Genomic DNA, 24144 nt, shown 5'->3' on the forward strand with positions numbered 1-24144 from the left:
TAGCTTGATAGGTACAGAACAATGTGGCATACCTTGTGTGTTAGACACAAGATTAATGTTCCTTGAAGATTGGTTGAATCATCAATGAGAGAAGTTGATCCTAGGGGAGTGGAACAAAGGAAGAGCCGTTATCTGAGGTGTAGAATGTATGTCACACTGGGACCCAATTTCTGTTGGCATATAGACAGATATGACAAGTAAAAGCCATTTGGGTTTTCTATTCATGGCTGTGTAGATTGGTTCAGTAGAAGGATTATTTGGCTGGACGTTCAACGATCCAACAAAAATCCAAAGTGCCTGGCAAAATACCTTTAAATCATGTCAAAGCAGCATGTGGATGTCCAGTGCACATATATACAGATCATGGCACAGAAAAAGATCTTGTTGCTGGAATACAAGGTTATTTGAGGGCAGATGGATTGGATGAATACACATGGTCAAAATCTCATAAGTATGTAACAAGCAATTGTAACCAGCGGTGGGTGGTAAACTCTGATAAATTTTGTGCAGGTGTGTGCAAAAACAATGGATAGGAATTTAATCGAAACAAGCAAACCTTAAATAAATTCTGCATCTTAGTAATCCCACAAACTCAAACAAAATTAAAAATGCTGCAGAACAAAACTTAGAAAATGTATTTTGTAAATACATAATATATGTTAGCACTGGAACTTTGATGCTAACTTCACTGGCTAAAACATTCCAATAACGTCCAATAAATTCCAATAAAGTCTGCCACTCTGTTAATATCTTAGAACTTGCCAAAGGTGGCCAAATTTAAGTTTAAAACCTTGGAATAGTCATTTTGACTAGAAAAAAAATATTTTTCAGAACAGACTGCTTGTCCATGGAAGTTCAGCTTCCAAATTATTACAGGTTGAAACCATCAATTCAATTCAATTCAATTTTATTATTCACACTTTATAAAATATTTACATTATATATACCGGTAGTAAGGTAGGAATACACTAATAAAGGAGAAGAAGAAGGGAAAAAAAGAAAATTAATGGCTTGAGTAGAAGTGTACAGTGGTCAGAGGTGGTTAGCTTTCGAGCTAATCTCTAATGAACAACATCAGTAGGACTTTTGCATGTAATGATGAAACCACACATTGGAACATCAATAACATTCACCTCACTAGGGTTGGTCTACATTGTATATGTAACTGTAAATATAGTAACTCACCAAAATCGGACAACAACAGTTATTTTACATAACAAGGATATTCTTTGTCTAAAATACAAGGTTGTTAACACAAATTCAACGAATGCAGAGCCACTCATTTGCATCCAATCAAATAACAGTTTGCATGCACCAACATATGGACAAAAGTGGCCCTGCATTCTGTAATTGATTAGTTTTACAATTTTGTAGAATCACATGCTTTCTGGCAAAAGTGTATTATGACTTTTTCAACTGGTGCTTGTGGTGCTTGCTTCAGCATTCCATTTTCTTTAATCTATTGAACCGGAGTCCAGCTTTAAAGAGGTTTCATCTTTGAAGGGAAATCCACAGCTTTACCCTGTCCATGGAGATCAAGGTAATACCACCAGCTCTCAGGAAGGGAGGTAAAATGCAAGAAGTCTTCTTTGTTGTAAAGTTTATATCCAGCGTGTTCATATACAACTCCCCCATCTCCACATAAATACCTCTGCACATCAAAGTCAATTTGTACATCTACAGGGGCAGAAGACTTCCCTTTAACACTTGTTAGCATGGCATGGTAAAAGTTTCTTCCAGCCATCTCTAACCGGTAGCTATCCAGCTTGAGAGGCTTTTCATAAGTTCTGAATTTTGGAATAAAAGAAAACAGCAAGTTTGGATGGTTATTTCTCTATTACCGTTTGTACATAGCAATTTCAGTGAAAAGAGAGAAAGAAAAGACCTAGAACAAGTACATTAAAGTAACTCAATCAGTTATATAAGGCAAACATTCACCGTAATAAGGCTGGTGTGAGATAATCTTCTGGCTCTCAACTTCAGGCTTGCAGTGGCCACCCTTTCCATTTCCCAAGATACTCCTTATTCTGACCATGAAAGAACAGACATGTCTTAGGCTCATCCCAAAAAATAACAGAAAAATCAAATAAATTATTTTGTTCTGACATGTTGTGCTCACATGGCCAACTTTCCTCTTCTCAATGAGCCTATCCACTTCAAAAAATTTCCCTTTACCTTTTTTTGGCGGTGTCATACAGAACAAGAGATGATATTTCATTTAGATCCTTGTAATTTAGAATCGAACGCTTTCTGTTTTAGCCTACGGCCGCCATTTTTTTTGGAAGATTACCGCTGATATTTGCCGGCTCTAAAATGTCCCAGATTTCTGGCAGTGTCAAGAAATGCGGACAGTTTGTCGAGGAGAGAATCAACTTTGTTAGTTGAATATATGTCGGGAGATTAAAATCGTCAAGCACTTCTGTTCCATCTTGAAATACCAGTGTTTGTGCTTCTAACTTGAAATGTGCTGATGCTTCAGCAACTATATGGTCCTTGGTCTCGTGATTGACCAGATAAGTCCCGCTGCCAGATTTCAGACGGTACCTGCGGCCTTTTTGGTCCCAGTGTAAAACGTTGACTGCCTAGTGCTTTGCTTTTCTGCTATGGCTCTCCTCCTTGTCTTCCTGGAATGAATGCAAACATTAACAAATCATCAACACATTAACAAGTCAATTTCAAATCATTCCTGGTGCATTTGAAACAACTGCAGTTAACCTGTTTTAATGTACAGGTTAGTTTTTCCAGAAAAAACAAGATGTTTGGTGTCTACTCCCTTGCTACTAAAACTGGAGAATGGTTAGTTTGATAACCATCGGACCTATCCCTTGAATGATCTCTCTGTTTTTAATGGCAATATAGTTAATGACCCACTCGTCGTTTTTAGCTTTTCTAAAACATGTTTCCAAAGATGATACAATTCCTAGTTCTTTTAGTATAATCTTATCTGTACAATATTTAAATCACCATGAAGAGTCTGTTGTAAGTTTATATACTGGTGTCCTCCTAGGTTCAGTTCATTTTGCCAGAAGTTACAAATTTTTCTTGTAAAATATGATCTATTAACTCACTTGTCTTCACTCAGCTGTTCATCCCACTTCCTTTCTGTAACTTTTAAAGCAGATGAAGGTTTATCTAAGTGGCCTGTGTGCTCCATGGGGTCCATCATGTACTTAGTGTGTTGCTCTTTGATTCTCCTTGCTACTTGTTTTTTCTCCTCTTCAATCGTTTTCCGCTGCACTCCTTCATCAGCTGAGTGGGCCCTGCTGTCACTATGATATTCATTTTCAATGTTGTTTGGCTTGCTCCTTGAGAAGGAAGAAAGAAATTAAATTGTAACCTGACGTCTTGCTACATGCGAGTTTTATTGCAACCTAAAAGAAGCTGACTGGCTTCACATTTGCTCCCACAATCTCTCAAAACCTTATTGACTCTCTTCGGAAGTCATTCCAGTGTTTTCTTGTCATTTTTATTGATGTTTTCGTGGTAATCTTCTGCTTTACCAAGGACTTCTGCATGTTTTCTCATAAACTGCGCAACACTACGCCACTCACGGCCACATGTTTCCACAGCTTGAAGAATCAACCTACTGGCACAATATTACTGAATAGAAATTGTTGAACAGATTTTTACTGACATCAAGATGCATGATATAACCAACATTTAAAAGTATGAAGTAGAATTTTTAATACAATACAAAGTAATTACCCTCTACAGAAAAGTTATGTAAGGATTTTGCTATGTTGCTCATCATACTAATTGAGGTTGTGGGGCTCTCAAAAAGTGCTGCTTATCTTTCTTTTCTTGAAACATACCAGAAGCAATGACAAAATGATTAAAATTCTTGTAAAGCAGACTTCAACATAACTGCTCCTTGAAATAACGCAACTGTTGATAGCCAAAATCCAGAAATCCTAATTCTCTGTACAGAAATCAAACCAAGTCTGTTGAGTGGTCTAATTTTTCTTGCCCACCCTTTGCAACACTATTTGCTCCAACGCTTAATGCTTCTATGGTCCATTCTGCAATATTTCTTCATCATTTCGCACACAAGTTCAAGTTTCAGCTCAGCTAGTAGAGTGTTCGTCAGATGTTCCTGTTCCTTGTATAGGTTGAGCAACAATTGGCAGACCGCCCCCTGGTTGGGCTTCCATACTAGTTTGTTTCTTGTGGCTCATCCTCTTTGTGATCTGCTAGGACCAGCACCAGATTCAAGGATATCAGCAGCAGTCGCAAGTAAAGCATCGTCTGAATCTGGGCCCAATCCGTTGTCGTTTATATAGGCCATGGGTTTATATAGGCCATGTTTCTGACCACAATATCTGCATGTCTAACCAGGCTTCTTGATGAATGTTCCCATTGTATTCCACTAACCATGGTGTAGTTCAAGTCGTGAAGAAAAAACACCTGTTGTGAAAGGCTTTACGTATTTCCAGGTCTTGAATTGGTAACCATGGCAAATAATTGCATGTCATGTTGTAAGGCGTCCGTTCTTGTTCAACAGAGACTTTGCCTTTACGATGGATCGGCGCTGTCTTGCCCTCCATCTGATTTAGATAAATTTGTTGCATGTGGTCGATGCTGACTATTTCTTTGTGTTGCCAGATGCGCATGCCCATGCCCAATAATTGGGCACCAATTATTGGTGCATGAAGCCCGTGTTGTTGTTTGGATGAATAGGCCCACCCTACGGGAAGCGACACTCCATCCCTTGCTTTTTTCTTTTTGAAATGGATCTTTCTATGTGCATGTTATGTGGACTTTTGATGGTGGAGGATGATGGTGTTTTTTGGACTTATCTCCTTACAGCAAGTATTACAAAAAAGATTACCGTTTGAAACTGTTAAGTTTTCATATGGAACTCTTACTCAAGGGAAAGATCAATGCTCTTCAGTATACTGAATGCTCTGCAGATAGCTATCAAGTTAATCTACCTATGACAAAACTTTAGACAAAAATGATATTAAATTACATGATAACAGAAAGAAGTACAATGACATACAGAAAAAAACACTGGAAGTCTTTGCTAGTTACATATAAGTTAGAAGTACAGAGAAAGAGTAACGTAGTTATTCGGTTATAAGGCGCACGGTTTTTTCAAGAAAAATTTGTCTTTGGGTGGCAAGTTATTGCTAAAATTGGGGTGCGTCTTATAACAGAGTATTTTCATGTAATTTTCAGTCTGAGAACTTAGCTTGATTAAATTGCTAAGTGTGGGGTGCGTCTTATAACCGAGTGCGCCTTTTAACCGAATAACTACGGTAATATATAAAACTGATAGTATCAAAATAATTATATTAATATGTATGAAAAAACCCTTACACATTACCAAAAGACCTCCCTATTATTTGTCTGACTTTACAGTGGTAACATCCTCGCTTGTAAAGTTCTCCTCGCTTTACCTCTCCTTGTTTCATAGAAGTATTTGGGTAAAAGGTCTGAGGTATGTTTGGTCAACTGTAAACTTTAAAGCCACCATCTCTGACTACATTTTTCATTGTAATGGTTATGTGTCACTATTTATTGTATTTTTGATTTCATCCTTAGCAGTAGCACTTTAGATTATTAGGTCAGGAACTTGCAACTATGTCTATAATAGAATTTTAGTATCATATGTAGTCTACCTGGCCTTGAGACTTATTGATGTTAACGCCGGTTTGAACTGTATCCGGTGAAGGAAAAGCAGACGGCTTGTTGGGACCAGTTGGTAGTAAAGAGTGTGCTTTTTCTTGTACCTGAAGCTCTAGGAGGCCGATCTCAAGCTGTTGTTTCTTGATTTGAAGGTTTAGGAGCTGAAACTCTGAAGTCCTGCCGGAAATTGTTTTTGAATTAGGAGAAACCTGACAATCACATGGAGTTATGGTGTCGGGTGACTTTGCTCATGTAGCAGTCAAAGCCCTATTACTGGGTAGGCGGCTGTTTTCATATTGCTGTAAACCGGGCCTAATTGTCACACTTGATCAATTGGTCACCTGAATTTACTTTTACGAGATATTTACCCAAAAAACTATCACAGTTCACAATGATTTAGACATCTTAATATTAACCTTAAGCTGTCCAAACTAAAGTTCCTCAGTCCAGTCTCATCTTTGCTAATACTTTGTCTAGTTCTGGTCGCTTGGATGAGGTGGCTTATTTACTGCTGTTATCAACTGCCTTGAACATGGGGATTAAAACTCCCAGTCCTTCACTTGCAATAGAGGGCCTTCACTGTATCGCTGGAGCAACATGACGAACATTGTTGCTGGCTTTTGCAAAATCTACATTAGGTTTTGGAAGACGTGCACTGGCTATTTTTTTGCTTGTCCTGAAAACTATGATGGGCCTTAAGCTTCCTGATGGTGATCTTGTTAAGAGGACGTTGTTCTCCTTATGGACATTGTGTATGTACCCTTGACTGTAAATGAAAGTCAACATTTCCCCAATGTTTCTCACAACACTCACACGATCAAAGGGCTCTTTGATATGGCATTTCTTGAGTGATTCTGTTGGTGTCATAATAGTTTGGCCATTGGCAGAGTAAAAAATGTAAAACTTGTAAAACTCTGCTTTAGCAGTACAGACACCAAACAGGTGTGGTATACCATGGTGATTGCCTAACTGGGAAATAACCATGGCTTGGAAGGCTTCCTGTTTGGCTTGCTCCAACACTTTTGCAGAAGAATTGCAATGAGGCAGTTGAACTCTTTTTCTGACTTGGAATTGTTCAGATGATCAACGATCCAACAAAAATCCCAAGTGCCCAGCAAAATACCTTTTAAATCATGTCAAAGCAGCATGTGGATGTCCAGTGCACATATATACAGTACCTGGCACAGAAAAAGGTCTTGTCGGTGGAATACAAGGTTATTTGAGGGCAGATGGATTGGATGAATACGCATGGTCACAATCTCATAAGTATGTAACAAGCAATTGTATCCAGTGGTGGGTGGTAAACTCTGATAAATTTAATGTAAAGTGAAAGTCGCTGAGGAAGTTGAACCTTTTATCAACCTCCTTTGAACTTGGTTGAAAAACTTTCGCTAGTTTTCTGATATTGGTGCATCGCACAGGAAAAAAGAGCGAAAATCCATTAATGTTTTTTTAAATGGGAAATGGTATTTAATCCATTCTTAAAAACCATCCATCGGAAAGGCAAATAATAACCATTCATGGTTTTTTAAAAATCCCATCAATGACATTTGGTAAGTTTCACAGTGATGGGTAATATAATTATAATTATGATGGAAATCAGGCAATAACCATTCAAATTTTGTCTGATTATTAAGCTTTTCCATGATACATAAGTGAAACATTATGTAAAAGAAGCAGTAATCATGAATGTAAAGTAAGACTTAAAGCATGTCATTGAACTTTTCCCATGAATGGAATTAGCCTATCATTCATGGGAAATGGTAGTATAGCCATTAATGAGAATTGTATGGGGAATATGAGAAAATGCTAATAACCATGAATGGGAATAAATTTTGCACCATGGTTATTTCACTATTTCCATCATGTGAATTACCCTATCATTCATGGGAAATGGTAGTATAGTCATCAATGAGAGTTGTAGGGGGATTATGTGAAAATACTAATAACCATGCATGGGAATAAATTTTGTACCATGGTTATTACACTATTTCCATCATGTGCATTAGCCTATCATTCATGGGAAATGATAGTATAGCCATTAATGAGAATTGCATGAGGAACATGTGAATTAAATGAAATCTATTATCTGAAAATGTCTGCAACATAAATGTATGGGAACAAATTTATAGCATGATAAGTAAACTATTTCCTTACTGAGAATTGCTCACCATTTATGGGAATGATGGTTGAGTGATTTTACTTTGACTCGTCAAACAGTTACTAACAACTACTACAAAGTAGCTACTTAAGTAAACAAAAGAAGACAATAGAATTAGTGCATAATAGTTTTTAGTATTCTACTGACCCATTTCACGGGTTAAGTAGAATCACTCTATTGCCATGCATGTATTAATTACCAAGTTCAGGGAAATAAATGCCAAATCCATTAATATGTGGAAAACTGTTCCCCACTGAAATTCCAGTTGCAAACCAATTTCGCTTAAACCACAGGTCACTTGTTGTTTCACCGATGCATTAAGTGCCATAAATTTCAGAACAGACCCTTTTTTATTCTGTAAACCCAAAAGGCAATGGTATTTCAGTCAATTAGAATGACTCAACATTCCTTGCAAGTGTGAGATTTTCTCAGTACCATAGAGTGGCGCTCGCACGTAAACCAGCATCATTTTGGCATGCAAACGTGATAGCCGTCGTCCTCCTAGAACTGGTTTTTGCGAGAATGTCCTATAATGGCGGAAAAAAGTTGTCAAATGGAAGAAGGTTTATCATTTTGGGATTGAAGAGAGCTTAACCTCTTGCTATGAAACAGTGGCAACTTTTATGGTGAAAAACAGTACGACGAAGCTCTTTAGGCTGTATATCGTGTCTAGATACCCGGCAGCCGGGCACTGTTTTCAAAAAACTAGATACCCGGCAGTCAGAAATTTTGGGAAATGCGAAAAAACGCGAAGTTAAATCTCCTACTCGTTACGATCTGAACTCGCATGATCTGAACTACTAGTTCAGTTCATGCGAGTGTTTATTGCAGGGAAGACTTCATCAGTTTACTCTTCGAATCCGGCAGTGAACTTACCTTTGAACTTTGTTGCAATTTCTTCAGAGAAATGGTCGCCAATAAAATCAAATACTTCCTCTTCTGTCCAAGAATCAATTGCTAAGGTTTTGTCCTCCGTACTCGACATTTTTCCTTTTTTTCCCCTCAATTCTTTGAGGATATAAGACCTCTAGTCTGTACAAATAATATTAAACTGCTCGGCGCGCCCTCCTTGTCGCAGCAGCAAGAAATTTTATATTTGGGTTTACGCGGGAAAAACCGATTAGTTTGGCGCAGTCTGCGCAGTCTCCGTTAGCAGCTTGCGGAACATCAGAATCGTGGGCTCTTATTTCCAGCTATGTGAGACTTAAAAGAAGACAAATATTAAAGTGTCTCTAAAAATCCTGAGTCTTCAAGCTTAAAGGTTAAGTTTATGTTTTAAGCCGGCTTCCCGGTATTTACTTTTTTCACAGATGAACTCGAGGCAAGAAAATCGCTCAAAGCTTTCTTTTACAGCCAGAATTATAACTAAATGTTCTTTGGAACGTTTTCTTTCTATCTGTGGTGAGAAAATGTCTAAAGACTTTTGAAATGAATTTATACGCTTCACTAAAAAAGTTACAAGATTTATTTAACAATTTATATTATAAATATTTACTAGTGTTTAATTTACATGCCCCATGATTAGATGTTCTTGACTCTATCTAATGCTTCTATTGTGCTTTCCTCCAAAATTACAACTTTCCTTAAAACCTTAAAACCTTTTGTAAGGTTTATGTTATATAATGTAAGACACTTTTCACGGGCTAATCGATTGTCCAGTTGGCAACTTTATATCATTTATTACTTTGTTTGTGGAACGGTATATAAGATACATAAATGTCTTCAGCTTGTTGAGAGATTACACAGTATTGTCACAGAGCTGAAATGATGAAAGACTTTGTGGGCCCACATAGATGATCAATAAGTTTCTTCACTCAGTGGCGAAGAGCAGGCAGATTCATGCCAATAAACTACAGATCCAGGTGACTTGAAAGGCATTAGAAACAGTAAAAGTAAGGATATAGACTAAAATAATATATGTTCCCTTTACTATCAAAACCTTTGGTTTTATACCAAGGCCCTAAAATTATATTATATCACAAGTGCAAGAAAATCAGAAAAGTGGCAACGCAACAACATTTTTGGGCAGTTCAAAAAAAGCTCAATCAGCTAAAAAAGGGACGCATATTGAAGCCAATGGGGCAGTAAATTGCGCCTTGCAGTAGTGCGATGTTCTTTTTGTTGAGTCGCTCTATGATACATGGTAATTGGCAATCATTATTTTCATCAGCTGGGACCTTGCTGTTTAGTGCTTTCCTTAAAGTCATTTAATCACGATCTCAAAGAAGGTGATCAGTGCCTGAGTATTTCATTGCATTACGTTTCTTCAGGTGGGGCCTTGTGATTGCAAAGAAGCTGCTGCTTGTCTTTTCTTTTCTCAAACTTATGGACATTATTGCTTAATTACAGTCACCTCTAAACTACATCCAATCTTCAACATCAGTAATTATATATAAAAAGTTCTCCACAGCCATAAGCTTATGATGGTGGGAAGATTTATCTCAGCTAAAACTATCTAGGATTTGGGTGGATTTTCATGACATGTGGTCTTGAGAGGAGCCCAACATGATCATTTCTTCTCCTCTTTCTTCACTTTCACAAAATCTACTTCAGTCTTCTTCATTTTTACACTTGGGGCCGGCAATTCTCTCTCTTTCCATGTAATCCAATCAGGGTTAAAATTGGGTCAATGAACTGTGTTGAACTCCTCTGGAGCTCAGACGTAACGAAAAGCGGCCCAAATTTTGGCCCTGTAGGCTGGGGAAGCAGTTCGTATTTGGCGGTCCATTTCAGTGAAATGCCACTCCCTCCTTTCCTGTACTTTTTGTCTTTCTTCCTCCCTCTTTTCTCTTCTCTCTTGACTCCTTTGTCCTCTTCCTCACTCTTATCCTCTTCTTTAAATTGCTCTCCCTCTTCCTCGCCATCTCACGTGGTGGTCAGCGATGTTTCTGGGTCAGACAGTGAAATTTTTGTACGTTTCGTTTCGTTTGTGAAAGTAAAAGAGACTACTAGACTAGAGTCTACTGCAATTACATACAGCAATTGCAGGACTGTCCAGGTCATATCTCTTGCTTGTGCAGCTCCACAAACATCACTTTCCTGATACTGTAATGCTTTGTTTGGCTACAGATGAAGATGCTGGAAGGAGGCATCAAAGGTAGAGACAGAAAAAACACCACAATCAAAGCTATTTTCTTGCCGTGTGATTTCACAAGGTTCATTTCCTAAAAAGTGCCATTCATTCGAGACTTCATTCTTTAAACTTTAGGAGAAGCCACATCTTCTTTATGGTACTTTCAATGGCGGGCTTAACGAAAGACCTTGCATTGCTATTGAGGGCAGCAACTTTGTTTTTTGGGAAGAACCATTGGGAGAAACCAGTGTTCCCTTTTTCCTGGATTGCAGGGCACTAGGTAGACATCCTGCTCCAGAATTGGAGCCATGTCTTTCAGAACTTGCTCCACAGGTTTGTTCCCGATGCACTATTCAAATTTTTCCCATTCAATCACCTCCTAACGTACAGGTGATTTTTCTTTTGGGGATAAAGATACGCATCTTCCTCTTGAACAGGAAAAAGGGGCCCAACAAAAATATAGAGTCAACTTGTTTGAATTGCACCAACTACAGATCTCTGCAAACAGTAAGTTTAGTTTCCTCACAACATCATCAGTGCTCACCAATGACAAAAGCTGTAGTATCGTCAGGATGCATTAATTTACCTTGTGATACTGATTTCGAGACTAACAGTTATGCCGCGGGCTTGCAACTTATAGCCAAGGATCTTATGGTCTGCAAAATCAAACAGCGATAGCAAATGGTTCGGGGTCCTGTCATTCGTCGGCATGCAAGCAGCACAAGTTTCATTGTGCCATTTGCTAGTCACATCGGCTATATTCCCTCTGTGTTCCTGACATAGACAGTACGCGTAATTTTGATCTCTTTCATCCTGTGAATCTCTTGTGATGGGTTCTCCCAAGCACGTGCAGTCCACCCAAGAAGCTGTCCAAACATCGCACACTCTCTGTGGCACTATTCCAGGGCGTTCAACTTTGTATGGTGGACAGGCTGCATCTTGTCTAGCGTACTTTAAAGTCTGTTTGTCTGAAGTTGTCGCCTGTTCTACCTAGCAGAAAAAAGTAACAGGTGAGATAGGTACATCCACTGACTTAGCAACGTTGTCTACCTACTGTGGTGGATTGAATTAATTTTGATGAATTTTACACTGTTGGGAGTACCAAACTCTTCAGAGTGGGGAATTTCCAGTTCATTGTTCAGCAAGTACTGTAAGTGTATTTACCTGCCTGTAATCCACTAAGAAGTCTCCAATCCTGTTCTATTTCAACTGGGTGCTTTGCATCAATAAAGTAAAGGAGAAAAAATATAAAACATGCTTTGTGCAAGTAGTGACGTAAATATGTTAAATGTCAAAGTTAAATTAAGATAAAATGTTTTAACCAAGGTTGATTCTTAATTTCCTTGTTTCTTTTACCGATCAAAAGTGAATTTAGGTTTAAAGTTTTTAACCTAGATTGATTCTCAATTTCCTTTGTCTCCTAGCCTCGATTATTCATGAATTAGGGCTATGAAAAAAAGAAAACTGAAAATCAGCTTTGGTAAGAAAAGTTTTAGCCTAAATTTAATTTTGACCTGTAATAAATACATCTCAAGATGATTTGTTTTCAAAGGACGTAGACTGCAAATGAAACATTATGTATGCCATCAGCAAATGCCAATCTAATATTTTGAAGTCAGCACCTATCAAATCACTTTTGTCAGAGTGCAGATCTGTTTTTTCAATCCCGGTTTACTTGCAACTTATAGCCAAGGATCTTATGGTCTGCAAAATCAAAGGCTTTTCTGAAGTCCGCAAAGACTGCTCCAATAACTTTGCACCACTGGAATTGCTGTAAAAATCCTGTATAGCATTGAGTACAGTTTTGGGATGCCACAGTGTTGCAGTACTGGGAACATAGGTGTTCTGTTGATGGAATAGCTTTCTTGAAATGCTAGGTAACTTTACGTGGGAGTTAATATTCTTTGACGCCTCCCTTGATTCTTCTCCGACTGTGGGTTTGCTATGCCAAACTTGGGCCTGGTCTGAAGCCAGCTAGGTTTTCTTCAGAATAGGATCTACATGTAGTCAGATTCCATTTATAAGATCTTATTGCCCACATACATTTAGCAAAGTCGTGACTGAAACACTAATGGCAGAGGAACCAATCCCAGTCCGTCTCATTTGCAGTGCAGAAAAATTCAAATCTGTCCTTGTCATGGGCAGTTTCTGACTTTATCTGTGGAAGGTGAGAAACATTAGTCTTACTCAACAGGCCTTTCACACGTAAATTGTGAACTGGTTTTTGTTATTTTGACCTCTTCTGTTGAGAATATATTGTGCCTTTGTGTGGAGTGTGTGAACATTTGGAGTTCCTATGCCAATCCTTTACTGGTGCCACAGGTCATCAGCGCTCTGGCCACAACTCTAAATTTTCACTTTTTTGACTTAATCTGCTATAATTTGACACTCCTTTAGACATTCTAGAGTGGTGCTGTGTGCTCTAGGAGGTTTCCCTTTCATTTCTTCAGATGACATGACATCTCCTCTGTTCTTAATAAAGAGATGAATTGGCAATATATCATCAAGAATTCTGAGTTATAGGTGAACAAATACAGTAAAACTTGTTTGTGTAATGTCATGTTGGGAACTTTTGAAATGTACTGCTAGTTCACAGGTTTTTTATTCTTAAGCATGCTAGAGGTCTGGTTACAGAAGTGAACTTTAAATTCAGTGGAAGTGAAGCGACATACTGCCAATAACATTTCTTACAAGTGGCTAAATAAACGGTTTTGGGACAGAGAATTAACCCTACCATGGCTAACGAATGAGGGGCTTGCCTGTAACTGAACATGCATAATTTGTGGATTGGATATGAATTATTTTAAAAGTGAAGACAGATTGACAGATATGTATGGGGATGCAGGAAAACAATTAATTATAAATGGTATAAATGTGAGAGAAGGATCAGGGCAGCTGGTTTATAAAAGCGAACTTGACAATAGAAAAAGCTCGGACCTGGTTCATGCGGCTGCTGACTGGGATATGTTTTGCTGTCAAGTGTTTGCGGCGGCTTCGTTTGAAGGGAGGGAGAAGATTGGTGTGGCTGATAAGTTGGTGCAGATTGACAAGAGTAAGATTGGAAAACGAGAATATGATCGTGGACATGTGGTGTAGGGTCAGTAGGTTTTGGTGGCGTAAAAAAGATTCCAGAAAGGGTTTCATCACAGCGGTAGAAGACCAAATAGAGCCAACTTTGTTAAGTATAATCAAAAAGTGCATCGAACCTGGAACAATTATTGTGTTGTACTGTTAAAAACGCCTGTGAACCTGGATGTGGACCCTGATATCCTGGTGTTTCTGGACAAGTATGGGTAAGAGTGAAAAAGAGCCCACCTTAAAGTGTGTCGACCAACAGTTGACCAAGAGTAACCTGACCCTGAAAACTGTGTGGAATTGAAGGCCTGAAGTGACTCTAATCTGATGCCAAATTCTCCTTTTTATAAACAGTCATTAGAAAAGTACATCTTAAGCTAAGGAGGATATTGCAGTTGATCAGAGGTCACTTGGGATTTATTCCAGGCCCCTTTTCATTTTCCAAGAGATTAACATGTTAATGGGAAAAACAAAAAGATAACTGATTTAATGTAAAACTGTTGACTGATATAATGAATGCGTAACAAGTAAAGCTGAGGAAATAAACATTCTGTTTGGCCTAGACTTTCTCAAAGTCGTTCGCATGGTTTTCTGGTCTGGTGTGGTAGGACCCGGCACCAACAACTTTTATCCCTTGCAGCGCGCCAAATTTACAGGTGGAAAATTCCTCCTGTAATGTTATCCAATCAGAGGCAGCCTTATCAAACCACACGTCAATCAAACAGATCACGCGCGCAAGACCCTGTCAGGGTGAAAGTAAAATTTGCTTTGCTGTTTTTTTTATGTAGAGGCTTTTACTAAAACTTAAATTTTCAGCTGGTTGTACGATATGTTCAGTCAAGGACGCAATCACTTATGGGTTGCAAAAAACACAGTACAAAGATGTCCGTGAACATCAAAGGAAAGTAATCGAGGGTTACTGCAGTGGAAAAGACGTATTTCTTTCGGCGCCAACAGGATCAGGAAAAAGCTAGACTTTTGAAGTTGCTGTCTATGTTTTCGACTATTTAGAGCGTGGCGAAAGACTGGAAGTGTGTTCTGTTTGCTTAGTTGTTGTGCCACTAGTCGCCCTTTTGAAGGACCAAGTTGCCTCTTTAGTTGCCTGAGGAATATCGGCTGCTTCAGTTTGAGCAGACTGCACGAGGGAACAAGTAAAAGAAATTTCGGAAGGAAAATACTCGCTCGTATTTGGAAGTCCCGAAGCTCTATTGAATAGCCACCAAAGCATTTCTCATGGAAAACTCAGGAAAAACCTTAAGGGTGTTTTTGTTGATGCAAGTCACTGCATTGAAAAATGGTGAGCGATTGATTTGTTATTGTTTGGGATATACATTTGCAAGACTACAGAATGCAAGATCACCTGAAAATTTCCATATCATTTAAAATAACAAAAGCATCTATTGTGTTAGGGCTCGTCCTTAGATGCTACGTTTATTTTTTGAAGATATCTGTTACCATAATCTCTTAACCAGAAGTACAATAAGCTTATAATTAATCAGACTTAATATATTATTATAATTTATATCTTGTAGCAAATCCGTATTTGTTCAGAAACCAGAGTTACAGTCATTTAGTATAGTAATTTCTAGACTTTCTCAGAGTTGTTTGCTCAGGTTTTCGAATAATAATTTGATTGAAGAAATTTTTTACTTTGACTGACATTGATTACTACTGCCTGAATTGTTGTCTCGCGGAAACACATCTCCTAGAAGAAGCTCCAGACTTTGACAAGTTTTTGTCTTCTGTTTCCCTGAAAATAACTTTCTCCTTAACGCTGGATTGTCTACCAGTTTGCCACATTGTAGGCAAATTTTTTCTGGCACAGCAACCCGAATAAAAGTTTTAGTTGGTGTATTTTCCGCCTCCATTCAATTAGCAAACCATTGATCGATTTCGCGAGGTGCGAAAAGTATTTTGACAGTTTGACAGGCAGCGCTGCATGCAGCATCCTGAGAAGTTCGCGCCGAAATGACGTCACTGGATGTGATTCTCTGCGCTTTGCGCTCGGCGCTCATACGATCGTGCTTCGCGCTCACTGTCGCGCTACGCGCTCAAAAGCTCGACTTGTGAGCAAGTCTATGTTTTGCCTTACTAAGAATACTCATTAAGGTTGATTTCTATAGCATTTTATCGAAAACAACTTTTTTTGTGCAAATGATATATACTTTTTTGGTGATTGGTGATGCAAAAACAAATGTTTCTCTATTCACTTGAATGATTGTCCATTAAATCTAACATTTAATGGGATTATCAAATGATTTTGTTTATGTGAAAATCTTAATTGACCACTTGAAAATTAAAATGATGTCAGTTTATTCCTTTCTGCAATGATTGCAGTCAGTATATAGTTTCTTTGTAAGAACCATGAAACTTAAATGTGCAATGAATGATGACCCCTTGGCCCAGTTTCATCAGTCCACCTATATTATGGCATCATGTCTTTCCTTGTTTTCTGTATATGACACGTAGTTGCAACACTTTGCAGTCATGAGAACTGGTGGAGTTTTATAGAGCACGATTTACATTTCGGTTTCTCTTTGTGCTTTTCAAACCAATTTCTGGAGCACATTGGCCCATAAGTCCATACTAGTTGAAGGTCACAGTCTGACTACACTCTCAATTACATTAGAAGGATTCAGCTTTCCAAGGCATTTGCTTGCATACCAGACTGTCGCCCGAGCCGACAGCGATATGTTCCACGGCCAAGACCCCTACTCTTGCAAAAAGGTTGGGGAGATGAGTGCAATTGGTCATCACAACAATCACCACAGTTACATTGCAGCCCGGCCTGATGTTCATATGTTGCAGGTGCATTCCAGACAGCGATAGCAAATGGTTCGGGGTCCCGTCATTCATCGGCATGCAAGCAGCACAAGTTTCATTGTGCCATTTGCTAGTCACATCGGCTATATTCCCTCTGTGTTCCTGACATAGACAGTACGCGTAATTTTGATCTCTTTCATCCTGTGAATCTCTTGTGATGGGTTCTCCCAAGCACGTGCAGTCCACCCAAGAAGCTGTCCAAACATCGCACACTCTCTGTGGCACTATTCCAGGACGTTCAACTTTGTATGGTGGACAGGCTGCATCTTGTCTAGTGTACTTTAAAGTCTGTTTGTCTGAAGTTGTCGCCTGTTCTACCTAGCAGAAAAAAGTAACAGGTGAGATAGGTACATCCACTGACTTAGCAACGTTGTCTACCTGCTGTGGTGGATTGAATTAATTTTGATGAATTTTACACTGTTGGGAGTACCAAACTCTTCAGAGTGGGGAATTTCCAGTTCATTGTTCAGCAAGTACTGTAAGTGTATTTACCTGCCTGTAATCCACTAAGAAGTCTCCAATCCTACTCTATTTCAACTGGGTGCTTTGCATCAATAAAGTAAAGGAGAAAAAATATAAAACATGCTTTGTGCAAGTAGTGACGTAAATATGTTAAATGTCAAAGTTAAATTAAGATAAAATGTTTTAACCAAGGTTGATTCTTAATTTCCTTGTTTCTTTTACCGATCAAAAGTGAATTTAGGTTTAAAGTTTTTAACCTAGATTGATTCTCAATGTCCTTTGTCTCCTAGCCTCGATTATTCATGAATTAGGGCTATGAAAAAAAGAAAACTGAAAATCAGCTTTGGTAAGAAAAGTTTTAGCCTAAATTTAATTTTGACCTGTAATAAATACATCTCAAGATGATTTGTTTTCAAAGGACATAGACTGCAAATGAAAAATTATGTATGCCATCAGCAAATGCCAATCTAATATTTTGAAGTCAGCACCTATCAAATCACTTTTGTCAGAGTGCAGATCTGTTTTTTCAATCCCGGTTTACCTGCTGTGGGTCGCAAGGTTGGTTTTCCCGCAAGGACTTCTAAATCCTGTTCAAAGAGTTGCCATAATTCCTGGCAGAGCTAGCAGACGTTCTCGGGGACTGGGTGGTACTTCCTGCCGTTCTTATTCATCCCTCTGTCTTTGAGTGTTAGCTGTTGGGACTACCGCAGACACGTGGTGTACCAGTCCTGAACACAACATGTCTGGGAGCTGGCTGTTTTCCTTTTTGTACCATCCCAGAACTCCCACTTGGTCTTCGTGTTGGTTCTGCTGTAACTTGCAGTGCCTTTTATAACCATAATACAGAAATGTAACTATCATCCTCATCTTCCTAATCTTTTGTTTTAGAGAACTAACAATGTTATCTAACCCTCATTTATAATCCTTTGTAGCAATGATAACAGTGACTAGATCAGTGCATCAAAAGGAAAAAAAAATAGTGAAATAAAGAATGAGATTTTGCATCTGAAGCGAAGCAAGAGTTAAAGGTCTGTTTTATTTGCTAGGGATTGGAAATAGGGGCCTTTGCTAAAAAAAAAAAAAAAACAGACCAGTTACCTTAACAATAACTTGAGCTGGAATAATTGGTTGTAGGCTAATGAACTGACTCGCTCTTAATCACATGAGAGACCCTACCTCAGATCCTGTCTGCATAGACACAGCACTGCAACAGATTTTTAATGTGTGTGGTCACAGTCAAAGTGTACTCTGGTGTTCCTTGTAAGGAAAGTGGATTATTCTCCTCCCCTGCATCCCAGCTAACGGAAAGCCTGTATGGGAATTGTTTCGTGCCCAATGTGCTGATAAGGTTTGAACTTTCCTTGGTGTAATATGATCCCTCCTTCTTTCTAGAACAGTGCAACATTTCTGTTGCAAAAGTGGCCTGACTCGAACGGCACTTGAAGTTCGCTTTCAAAAACCAGTGCCATCGTGCTGACTTTTATACCCCTGCTGGGTTGGAGGTGGGCATACAGTGACAGCAGCAGCAGGTCGCGGGCCTCCTGAGCGCGTTGCTTTTTGTTTTTGGTCAGTTACGGGGACGAGGTATGTTAACAAGCAAGTAGGTCACTAGTCGTTAAAAGAGGCTGATATGAAAATGTTGAGATCTTTGTGTTGTTGTTTGAAACTTTCCAACGCATTCCACTGGGAGAAATAAGGTTTTTTGTGCCTAGCCTTGGTGGCACAAATATTTTCTTACTCTCATCAACTAGGGCTGCCATTTATTTATTTATTTGTACTTTTTTCTTTTTCTATTTTGTTTTGTTTGTCCGCTGTCATGTTTATACTAGCACACTTATCAATCCAACCACTTGTTTTGGGTTCTGAGATCTTCACCACACTGTCGCCCTCTCCAGATCTCCTTGCTTCTGAAGGACAGTAGCCATTCTTCGGAGCTGGGAGATAATGTGCATGTCTTTGAATTTCGGCCCCTTCATCCAGTGGAAGTACTTCAGTGGGTAGAGCAGACTGCTGACATGGTTGCTGGCAGTTATAGATGTCAATCTCCTCTCTTCTTGATATAGAGTGGAATTGGCAAAGTTCCTACAATTTTAAAAACGGAAGATGAGAGAAAGTCATCAGTAAACAGCACTGATAGAAACATTTGAACCTGTACACTGTCACCAAAAGATAACAATGTTGTCAGTTTTTTCGGAGCATTTTCTTGCCTATTACCCATAGGTAATAGGCAAAATACTTTGATATCAAAGCAAAACAAAGGATACAATCAGGCTAAAGCCTGAAGAAAAGAAAAGAAAACCAAACTTTAGTCCGAAAGGTGATCCAGGTATGGCATGGACTCCAAGGAATTATTCCAATATGGACCGTAATCTTCAATATCTGACGAAGATGCCTCTCCTGGTTTGGGCAGTATGGAAACGCTGCAGTCATCATCATCACTTTCGTCTTGTTCCTCACTCCAGGCAACATCATCATGATCTTCGTCATCCTCGTTCTTAACGTCGACATGGGAGGAATTAGTTGCTTCCCTCCTTGCCTAGTAAGCCTGCGAGGTAGTCTTTCGCCTCACTGCTTAGCTGAGATGTGTCATTTTGGGATACCTTTGGGATACCTCTTTGTTTTAAATTCAAAAAAATCTCTTTTTGTATGTGACCCTTTTCACAAAGAGAGTCCTTATCTAAGCCAGGAGCGATATTTTGCAAAACCGCCGACATCCTCTGTGAGGTACAAAAGGCCTTGTGTTTTGCAGTGCGGTGTTTATTGTTTTTTAGCACAAGATTTCCTCTTTAAGGGTGCATAATCAATCTGAAAGATATTTGAGGCCTTTGCTCTGAGCTCACTGAGCTTGTATTTAGTCGTAGCCAGCTTGGTTTTGCAAATATCTTCATGGCCAGAATATAAAAACATATTGAGTCAGAGTTGCATCAAACCGCTTTTTTGGAAAAGGTATATTGACGATGTGTTTTCGCTATGGAATACAAGTCTAGACAAAATTGAGAGTTTTGTGAAAAAGGCAAATAACTTTCACTCTATGATAAAATTCAGGGCTGAAATGTCAGAAGCGGAGATTACGTTCTTGGACACAAAAGTGTACAAAGGGGTTAGATTCGACAAGAAATCAATCCTAGATGTGCAAACGCATTACAAACCAACAGAAACATTTCAGTACACAAACTTCTACTCTTGCCACCCACCAGGCATGAAAAAAGGCTTCATCAAAGGGAAAGCTCTCAGACTTCTTAGGACTAGTTCCTCGCAGTTCGCATTTGAGAGGAATATCAGAAATTTTCACAACCGCCTGTTAGAAAGAGGCTACCCTGCCGCTATTTTAAGAAAGTAACTCTCTGGGGTAAAATTTGCTTACAGGAAAACGGCCCTACAACAGAGAAACGAATCTGCACACTAAAAACTTCTACCTTTTGTTACACAATACCACCCGGCTTTACCTAACCTGAAGAGAATACTTATGGGGAAATGGCACCTTGTACAAAACCAGTGGGGACTAAGAGAAATCTTTAAGGAGCCTCCCTTCATATCTTGTCGCAAGGGAAAATCTCTTAAGGACCTACTAGTTAGAGCGAAGCTCTGAAGGTCATACTCCTTCCAATATGACTAGTGCAGGAGTCGTGTGATGCCCGTCGCTCATTTCTAACCATTTCCTTCTTTGATCTCTGAGTCGACAAACATCACGTTAGATGTTCAAGGTCCACACTTAAACGTGACAAAGTAGACATTGTTGCTGCCCACATTGTGAGATCCTTAGTCAACGCCGCAGATATGCTAAATAACGAGGAAGACGATGTTGAGGATGAAGAATCAGATGACGAATAAGAAAATTATGTACTGGAGGAAATTGGCGAAGAAAGTGAGCAGGAAGAAGCGACAGATACTGGCGAGAAAAGTGATACAGATCAAGATTACGACGAGAGTGACAACGAAAGTGACGTTGGCAATGATTTGGAGGATGATGAAGACAGTGATAAGGACGATTATGACGACAATGGTGTCGGCGACAATGAGGGTCTACAAATCAGTGACATCTTGTGTACTACCAAATCTGGTAGAACATGCAGGACATGGAAAGCAAGATATCTCTTTTATTGATTAAAGTTTGGCGTGCAAAGAAACATAGAATGTTATTTGATAACAACCGTTCGACTATTTTGACTCATTCTAGTAGCCCTTCCCCCCACTAAATAATGACTGGTCCCATAATCACTTGAGAGACCCTATCTGAGTTGCTGTCTGCGTAGACACATAGCACTGCAACTGATTTTTGAAGTGTCTGGTCATGGTCAAAGTGTACTCCAGTATTACTTGCAAGGACAGTGGACTTCTGCGCTCAGTCTCTTCACTACCAATTCTTGTCTTTCAAGAATATTACCTTTTTGGTTCTTCTTTGCGCTGCCATCTCCAATTTTACGCCTCTTTGCTTTCATCTCATTCTTAAACGTGCCCCAAGATTTCTTTCTCCTGTCCACCATGTTGACGTGTCACATGGTTGAGCCCGGAAGGCATCTTGGTCTATGGCAGTTTTAGGCCACCGTCAAAAATTTTTCAATTTGTTTTAATTTCATTTACTTTCAGTTGACTTCGGTTTGAGATTAATTTCATTTAACACGGAAGGTTTTTATTTCCTTTCATTTTAAATTGTTTTGAAAACGAAATGAAATGAAACAAAAATTAAAACTAGAGTAAAATGAATAAAATAAACTAAAATAAACAAAATGAAATAACTAAAACCATTCATATAAAAAAAAGCTGAAAATATAATAAAATCCCTATGGCAGCTCTAGGCCACCGTAGATGTCCTTTAGGGATTTTCCCTCACGATATGAGATGATGGGGGGGCTTCTTAAAGATTTCTCTCAGTTGCGGTTGATTTTCTATAAGGTGCCATTTCCCCATGAGTATGTCCTTTAGGTTAGGCAACGCCGGATGGTATTGTGTTACAAAGGGCAGTGTTTTCTTCAGTGCAGTTTTGTTTTTCTGCGCTAGTGACATTACTCTATCAGAGAATTTAATCTGTGAAAGGTGTTTTTCTACAATTCTAGCTGGGTAATCTCTATTCTGCAGGCGTGTTTTGAAATTACTCATGTTTACCTCAAAAGTAAATTGAGAGGAATTTGTTCTCAGAAGCCTTAATGCTTCTCCTTTTATAAAGCCTTTCGTGACGCCTGGTGGCTGACACAATTAGAAGTTCGTGTATTGAAAGGTTTCTGTAGCTTTGAAATGCGTTCGCATGTCAAGAATAGATTGCTTATTGAATCTGTCACCTTTGTACACTTTCGTGTCTAAGAGTGTGGTTTCTGAGATTTCAGCCGTGAATTTGATCGTTGGGTGAAAACTGTTTGCTTTTACAAGAAAATCCTCCACCGCAATGGACCAACTGTTTCTTTTTGCCTTTAACGGCGAGCTCATTGTAATATAGCGAAGAAAAAGCAAAATAGACAAGAAAACGAAAACGCTATGTATTTGTAAACAACTTTTCCCCACCAGTAGCCTGTCAGACTGATAGAGTTTGTGGAGCTTTCAATCTTCTCCTGGATGGAGTTTAGCTCTTCATGCCGTGATCTCTTTCTATTGGAGCTGCCGTTAGTTTTGGCGGACTTTGGTGGTTCTCCTCTTCGGCGCTTCCTGCCGCTGTCGTTGCTTGTGTTCTCAGAGCCTGTAGGCTCTCTGGTTTTCTCCTCACTTGGCCTCTTCCTGCTGTTTGGCTTGTTCGTTGTATCCCTCTTACGTTCCTGTCTTTGAGCGTTTGGGATACTGTGATTGCTAAAACCAATGTCTTTACCTCGATCTTCGCACAGGAGGGTGCCTCTTCTTCGTAAGTTATTTTGGTGTCCATTCTAGTGTCTTCATTAATAAGATCTGACTCTTCCGTCCACCGTTATTCAATGGCAAATGAGAAATGAGAAATGATGACAAAATACGGAATGGTATTAAGGACAACATATTCTGGTTTGAAATCAAGATCATAACACTTTGTCTCACTTTATCACTAATGTACATGTTGTAGGTTAATTTTTTCTTAGCTCAATCTGTTTTTAACCTAGGTCAAGTTGTTTCAACCTAGTTCAATTTGTTCCAGACCAGGTTAATTAGATGTAGCCTGTGCCAGGCTCTCAGATAGTGTAGTGGGGACGTATTAAAATGAGCAAAGCAAAAATAAGATGCGTGGGACTTGGGAAAGGGGGCGATGGTGGCGGGAAAAATGGGAGAGAGAGCCTGTTAGCATTTCTTTAACGACCCTATTCTGCCCATTTTTGTTGCGTCTGGATGTGGCTGTCAAAACTGTTAACACTTCAGTTAGCTACAATCATTCTCAAGTTTCTCGCGTGAGCATTTCACGTGACGGGAACTCCTTGTGTGAGTGTGTGGAAATTTATGTCTTCAAATTCGTTATCCTGTGAAAGCATCCAGTTTTTTCGACTCTAGGTTTCTAGTTTCACCTTCTGAAGCGATGACCGAAAATGCATCTGCTGTTTCCCGGCTATGAATTCGCCAACAACGTCTGCGAATCTTGCACTCGATCGTTCATTGTGCTGCAGGTTTTATAGTAATAAAAGGGAGCGGTAAGTTTTTTCCTCTGTTGGGTAGGTTATGCTTGGAAGGTTCTACATTTTCACTGAGCAAATGTGATTTTAGCCCCTTGTTTCACACTGGGAGGTCATGACACATTGATTTACTGTGGCTTTTGTGTCTGGTCGGTAGGATTTGCCCTCTGATTAGACAGCATTTCCTTTGACCTCTTTTGAAGCGTAAAGCTTTTTATTGTGGCTGAGTAAGGGTTTTAATTTTCTCCAAAGTGCCTTCTGGATCTGACTAACAGAGTGGTTTTCTTTAGTCCGTGAATGTTATGTTTTTCTGCAATGTTGTATCACGCTGGGTCCAGCTTGTTAGTTTTCTGTGCAGAATGTTA

The 24144-nt window shown here is 39.1% G+C and overlaps 1 protein-coding gene and 1 pseudogene across 1 annotated transcript in view; both read right to left on the reverse strand.

The window, feature by feature from the left end:
• LOC140928817 (uncharacterized) overlaps nt 1-24144 on the reverse strand; it is a 113211-nt gene that overhangs the window by 25249 nt on the left and 63818 nt on the right. The window lies entirely within an intron of this gene.
• Nucleotides 945-2273, reverse strand: LOC140927089 (uncharacterized; annotated as a pseudogene).

The sequence above is a fragment of the Porites lutea genome, chromosome 2 (genome assembly GCF_958299795.1).
Source record: "Porites lutea chromosome 2, jaPorLute2.1, whole genome shotgun sequence".
In the NCBI taxonomy this organism is placed as follows: domain Eukaryota; kingdom Metazoa; phylum Cnidaria; class Anthozoa; order Scleractinia; family Poritidae; genus Porites; species Porites lutea.